The sequence below is a fragment of the Tachypleus tridentatus genome, chromosome 6, assembly GCF_004210375.1.
Source record: "Tachypleus tridentatus isolate NWPU-2018 chromosome 6, ASM421037v1, whole genome shotgun sequence".
Taxonomy (NCBI): domain Eukaryota; kingdom Metazoa; phylum Arthropoda; class Merostomata; order Xiphosura; family Limulidae; genus Tachypleus; species Tachypleus tridentatus.
This window is the reverse complement of record NC_134830.1, coordinates 52,894,140-52,901,057: the sequence shown is the minus strand read 5'-3', so window position 1 is coordinate 52,901,057 and position 6,918 is coordinate 52,894,140. Positions and strand designations below refer to the sequence as shown.

The 6,918-nt window shown below is 35.0% G+C and overlaps 1 protein-coding gene across 1 annotated transcript in view; it reads left to right on the top strand.

Annotated features, from left to right (window-relative positions):
- The first annotated feature begins 3,875 nt into the window (after positions 1 to 3,875).
- The window catches only part of LOC143252515 (diuretic hormone receptor-like), a 48,167-nt gene continuing 45,124 nt past the window's right edge, over positions 3,876 to 6,918 (top strand). The window contains exon 1 of the mRNA XM_076504765.1: positions 3,876 to 4,241. The gene's annotated coding sequence lies outside the window, so the exon portion shown is untranslated. The remainder of the gene's footprint in view (positions 4,242 to 6,918) is intronic.

The following is a 6,918-nucleotide window of genomic DNA, read 5'->3' as shown; positions in this document are numbered from 1 at the left end:
TTGGGTAGACTGAGCAGCCATGAATAAAGACAGGTTTCAATATAATGCTGTTTACATTTTCTGAAACCAAGTGGATCTGTTTGTGGTGAACAAAATCGACAATTTTCATCTATTAAGGTGCAAACTAAAGAAGTAATAGCTTAGACTTCCCTTCCTCTAAACTAAATGCGTTGAGTCTTTCTCCCAGCACATGGGTAGTTACACAGACTATGAAAGCGCCCGAATTCGATCTCGTGAATACATGTAGTTAGTTGAACAGATTAAGGAAACACTCGGATTCAATCTCGTGACCACGTTTAGTCACACAGATCAAGAAAATAGCCTGACTCTATCTTTTGACCACGTGTGGTTACACAGATCAAGGAAGCGCGCGAATTCGATCTTGTAATCAGGTGTAGTTAGTTATACAAACCAAGGAAGCAACTGGATTCAATCTCGTGACCACGTGTAGTTACACAGACCATGGAAACACCCGGATTCGATCTCGTGAAAACATGTAGTTAGTCGCACAGATTAAGGAAACACCCGGATTCGATCTCGTGACCACGTGTAGTTAGTTACACAGACCACGGTACGGACTAGAACGTCGACAATTTCAGATTTTAAATGTATTTTCCTCACTCCAAATGTGGGTCATATTTCGTTACCAACACCAGTTATGTTTTTATGTGACGACAGTGATGTTTACTGAACAGAACAGTGCTATTAAATCTATTTAATCCACTATTGTTCTGTGCACACTTGTGGTTTTAAAGTTTCAGTTATTCTCCCGTAGTTTGCTCACTAGTAAAGCATGACTAAAACAGAAGCATAACCTCGGAAACCAGCAGGAAATAAGTAACATATCAACAGTATGGAAGGTTTATTATTCGGAATAAAACCTTGTGTACTTTCACGAATTATTATATTTTAGTAATAATATCGTTATCAAGTACGATCATATGACCTGATGAACAATAAGAGGCAAGAACCGTATTGTGAATACAGGTTAGACATATTTGTGAACTGAAAGCCCTCGATGGCTCAACGATAAATCTGAGAGATTATAACGTTAGAAATCGGACTTCGATACCCGAGGCGGATATCGTACAGATAGTCCATCGTGTAGCTTTGTGTTTACAACAAAGTTAACTCAATATGTAATCGATTAATCATATAGTGAAAATTCTGTTTTTAAATACCAATAACAGAACATTAATTTTTATTAGTGTTCTGTACATAATGAACTAATATATAATAAATATGGTACATATCAACATTTAATTAACTTTTAATTTAAAATTAAAATTTCTGGCTGTTTGAAATTGTAATACGTAACGTAATAAGTCGGATACTTGACCGAGATAAATTATAATACGTAACACGTGCAACTTATTTATATCACTCACGTTTGTGCAAACATTTAAGTGACAAAATCAGTCACTAAAACATATTCAGAGGAGTCGTTAAAAATAATACATCGTCTTTTACTTATAATTACGCAGTTCCTGTTAATTAATCTTAGAAGCGCAAAACAATAGACGAACTGTATATCTCACTGTGTTTGAAACATCAAATGAACATAACAACAGCTTAATTAATATACAATAAAGAAATCAAAGTCTGATTCGAAGTATTCCTCATATAATTTACACTCTACACACAAAGTTATTAAGCCTATATTTCAGAATGTGTTTAAACCGTAGAAAAAAACAATAAACTTTAAACGAAACATTCATTTTATTTTCGTATATGTCGTTTTCAAAGATATCATAATAAAAACTTAAGGTTTATATCACACATGTACCAACATTACATATATGACACAGTTGTAAATTACGTAATAAGCAATGGTTAAAATAATTTATCAGCGATAAAATGATACATTAAAAATTGTATTTTTACGTTTCTCGTCCCATTTATTTTGTAATATAAACTGATCTGGTTAACTGAAAGAGTCGAGCGCTGCCCTATGGTCGGCGGGTCAGTCTATGAAGCTGCAAATCTATTATTCACGTTTCGTAATTGTGAAAAATAAAATATCACATTTTGAGCCATGGGCTGTTGCTACTATTGAAATGGACAACAGTGACCCTAGTTGGTCAGTTGGTACTACTGAAACTCACTCGGTTACTACTACTGAGACAGACAACAGTGATCTATGAGTCGTTGGTCGGTTGTATTACGTAGAAAGACAACAATGATGTAAGAGTCGTTGGTCAGTTGGTACTACTGAAATTAACAACAGTGACCTAAGAGTCGTTGGTCGGTTGCTACTCCTGAGACAGACAACAGTGACCTAAGAGTCGTTGGTCGGTTGCTACTACTGAGACAGACAACAGTGACCTAAGAGTCGTTGGTTAGTTGCTACTATTAAAATAGACAACAGTGACCTAAGAGTCGCTTCCTTCCGTATAGTTGGAAATTAAAATAGTACAAATAACCGTTGAAAACAAACGAAGGTAACTTGCTGTAAAATAACTTAATTGACAGTAACTGGTTCTCCACCTGCATACTGAAAATGTCCACAGTGAGGAATGAAACCGCGGATTTTATCTTTGTAAGTCCATAAACTTACTACTGACCTCCGGGGTAAAGTGTCCTTTAAACGGTATCTTACGGGACTTCTACTCTTTTAACAAAACTTGGAACTCTTCCTCTATACCTCTAGAACCAATTTTATGTTTGTTGAACAACCATTGTTTCTATATTGTATCTGTTGTTCACGAGGAAAACTCTGTTAAATGTACTCTAAGAAATCGTGTTTAAAGCAGTGAATTAACAGTGCGACTATATGTTGTTGCTAACTTTGTTCTGCGTCAAATTTTACTATGCCCGGTATGGCCAGGTGGTTAAGACACTCAACTCGTAATCCGAGGTTCGCGGCTTCGAATCCCCGTCTCACCAAACATGCTCGCCCTTTCAGCTATGGAGGCGTTATAATGTAGCCAAGAGTTGTCGATGGGTGGTGATGACTAGCTGCCTTCCCTCTAATCTTAAACTGCTAAATTATGGACTGATAGCGCAGATAGCCCTCGTGTAGCTTTGCACGAAATTCAAAACAAACCAATAAAATATAACTGCTATCGAGTTTGTGTTTCTCTGGTCTTTTGCTATAGATGCAAAACTGTCTGACTCAGCCATTAATATTCAATGTTTGATTTATTTATCTGATACAACTGACGTTTCCTTCAGTAGCTACTCAAGAAAATAAATTTAGATTTCGTCTGGTTTGCTTTTTTAATTTTGCGCAAAGTTGCACGAAGGCTATCGCCGATAGCGGTCCCTAATTTAACGGTCATGAACTTGGCGGAAGGCAGTTAGTCAACTCTTTTACCAACGAATAGAGGGATTAACCGACACTTTATATAGTGCCACTATGGATTAAAGGGCGAGCATTCTCAGTACAATGCGAATTTGTACCTGCAACCACCTCCACTTGCTAGTCCTAACAATCAGGTCTAGATGTTTGATTTAAGTTTAGCTTTCTAGAAATATATAATAAGAGAGAAGATCTACATTTTTTAAAAATTGTCTCTAATACTATTTGATCTAAAACAAATAAACCTTATTAGTTTTCTGGCTATGTTTTCTGATAATCGAAAGTAATTATCGATGTAGCTTTAAGATTTTTAGTTTATATTGAACGATGTTATCCTGTTTTGATGTTTCGTACCTTTTTCTAAGTTGTCACGTGTGAAAATGCGCACATTAAAGCATATATTTGATTGCTAAATCTCATTAATCGACACTTCCAGACGGCTCTTTAAACATGAGATGTTCATAACTCTTTAATGGTCAACAAATAAAGGTAGTAACTGTATTTTCAACAAAAAATGCCCATAATTCTTGGTCAACAGGATTTTCTGTAAACAAAACTAATTTTCGTATACATTTCAAATTTGATACTTTCAGGTACTTTACACTGATGCTCAGTGAGAAAAGTACAAACAAATATTTTCTTTACGTAATGGTACCTATGGTCTCTAATAACCATCTGAAGAACACCGATAGGTAATGGTTCCCTGACTAATAAACTAGATACATTGCAGAGTCTTGTGTTTTCAAGCGAGTCGCTAGGGGTCACCACAACACATCCTTACTAACCTAATTGGAAGTGATATTTAGACAACGCTGCCAATAGATCGACAGAGTAGTCTGTGCAGTGAAGGTGGTTTCGGTACTCTCTGAACGAGTTTATCAGTAATCCTCAGTCATCAGTGGTCTAGAGACGAAAACGAGATAAAATCACCAGCGTAAAGGTTTACCATTACTTACTTGTTAGCGTATCTTTAAATGTCTGTGGTTAGCAATTATTAACACTAATCTTATCTTGGATAAAAAGTGTTACATACAGCTTCTGTAGTTTTTAAATATTACGTATCCGTCTGAAGTTACTTTCTATTGGCTATCTGAAACGATTGTGATGGACGAATAAGAATGTTGTTGATAATCGCAAACTTCAAATTGAAACTTTTTTTTGTAAACGAAATTTTTGTAGTAAGAATACAGTATATTCTTCTGTATAGAACGACTTATGTTTTTACTGTAAAGAGTACCTCAGTCTGGTTCTTCTGTATAGAACGACTTAAGTTTTTACTGTAAAGAGTACCTCAGTCTGGTTCTTCTGTATAGAACGACTTAAGTTTTTACTGTAAAGAGTACCTCAGTCTGGTTCTTCTGTATAGAACGACTTAAGTTTTTACTGTAAAGAGTACCTCAGTCTGGTTCTTCTGTATAGAACGACTTAAGTTTTTACTGTAATGAGTACCTCAGTCTGGTTCTTCTGTATAGAACGACTTAAGTTTTTACTGTAATGAGTACCTCAGTCTGGTTCTTCTGTATAGAACGACTTAAGTTTTTACTGTAATGAGTACCTAAGGTTCATTTGTAGAAAATGACTTACGTTTTACTGTTAAGTGTACCTCGGGTTCTTTTATTGAGAATTACTCAGGTTCTTACTGTTAAGAGTATCTCAGATTCTGTTGTAGAGAATATCTCATGTTTGTATAAAGTACGCTTCACGTATTTATTTTAACTATGACTTCAAACTGGTTCCTAAGTTCATCGAACCAAATTGACTTTCCTTCTCGTCTTCCCTTAATTGTACTTTTCCTGAGATTTAATTATATTCCCAAAGTAACGCATCTCACATTTACTAAATATGTCCAGCAGTTTCCTTCTTTTATCTTCACAGTCAGGTGTTTCCAAGCTTTATCGATAATTTTCCTCTACAGTTAGCCTTCCATAGTCATCAAGAATAACATATTTCAAATGTTTCCAGTTCCGGGACTTTTCTTTATATAACATCTTAGATCTCTCTGTAAAGATATCTCAGAGTCTTCAAGAAAGAACACCTCAATGGTTTTGTAAATAACTCGCATTTTAATGAACATTGTAAACAATAACTAATAATAAGAATAGTTAATTTTATGTATCAGTCAATCAAATATAAAACTAATTTCCTTAGACGACAGAATAAGTTTAACAAGTTAAAAAGTAATATGAAGTCAAATAAATAAACTGGCAAATAAGTTTAGCAAACACATGTCATTAGTTTATATTTCCTGCCTTTTAAAACATTTTACCACCTATTCATTTTTTGAACTAGTGTAAATAGAATGATTCTCTGCTGTTCTGCAATCAAACAAGCACCTCTCCAAAAACATAAACAAAAAACTATGCCTTTCCTCTTTGATTGTTTTGTTTGGGTTGGCTGTTCTGTTACATATACTGTGTAATATTTGTTGGGATTCTAAGAATAATAATATTCAAGAAGGTTGCTCTTCGGGTGGTCAGAGATGAACTATTTTTCTTCACCCATCATTCGGGGAGGTTAAAACCTTTCCAAGACTCTCATACAAGCCGACCCAGGTTCGATCCCTGCGGTTGATACAGCATGGGTAGCTCATTTTAATTTTGCAGAAAAACAAACTTTGAGGACCATACAATAGGCTAACTTTGAGTCTTTTAAAATTATAGATTAAAATATACAAACATTTTAGAAAAACTACGCCCTAAAACATTTTTAACACACGCAGGTTATAAATTCATGAAATTTGATTATCAGGTGTTATTGTGAACATTATCAACAAACCTCTGAACTGAAAAGCACGAGAGACACATAATAGCCATAGTTTCTGAAAATATAAAGAGAACCAGTTTGAAGGTTCAGTTTCTAACGATGTAACTTGCATATATACATAGCACAACTAAAAGGCTTAATCAGACAAGGACTAGATGTAATAAAAAACAATAGGGAATCCCCAATAGCCGCGGTACTTGAAATTATTTTAGGCAGGATTAGAGTAAGTTAATCTATGAGACCTTTTCTTTTCTTTTTTATTAGCTATATTTTTGTGCATCAACAATACCAAGCGTGGGGCTCTCGTATACCCGATTAGAGTAAATAACTTTATGAGCCTTCAGGAGTGGCCAAATACACCAATTAAAAGGGTTCGACCACCTTAGTCCAAACCTGTAACTAGATCTCAAATCGGTCAAGAGATAACGGAGTCATGAGTTAAAAGTTTGTATATGAACTTCTCGTTAACAGGTAATTCTGTTTTTGTTGTTAGAATATTATTGTAGTCAAAGATCTATTTTTGTTACTACCTCTTCCCCCCCCCGTCCAGCAAGTGGCACAGCGAAAACTATCTGCGGACTTACAACGTAAGAAACTGAGTTTCGATACAGACAGCCTATTGTGTAGCTTTGTGCTTAGCTACAAACAGACAAACCAATTTTGGTATTACCGTGTTTTTAATAATTATCATAAAACTTAATTTACCACCTGACGAATCAGGAGTAGTAAGTAATACACATAAGTAAAAAACTTTCACAGTTTGTGTGTGAAATACGAAATCATTTACAAATATTTCAACAAGTAGTTCTTCATTAAGATATTCCGTCGTACGACCAAAGAATGGAAGACAGAAG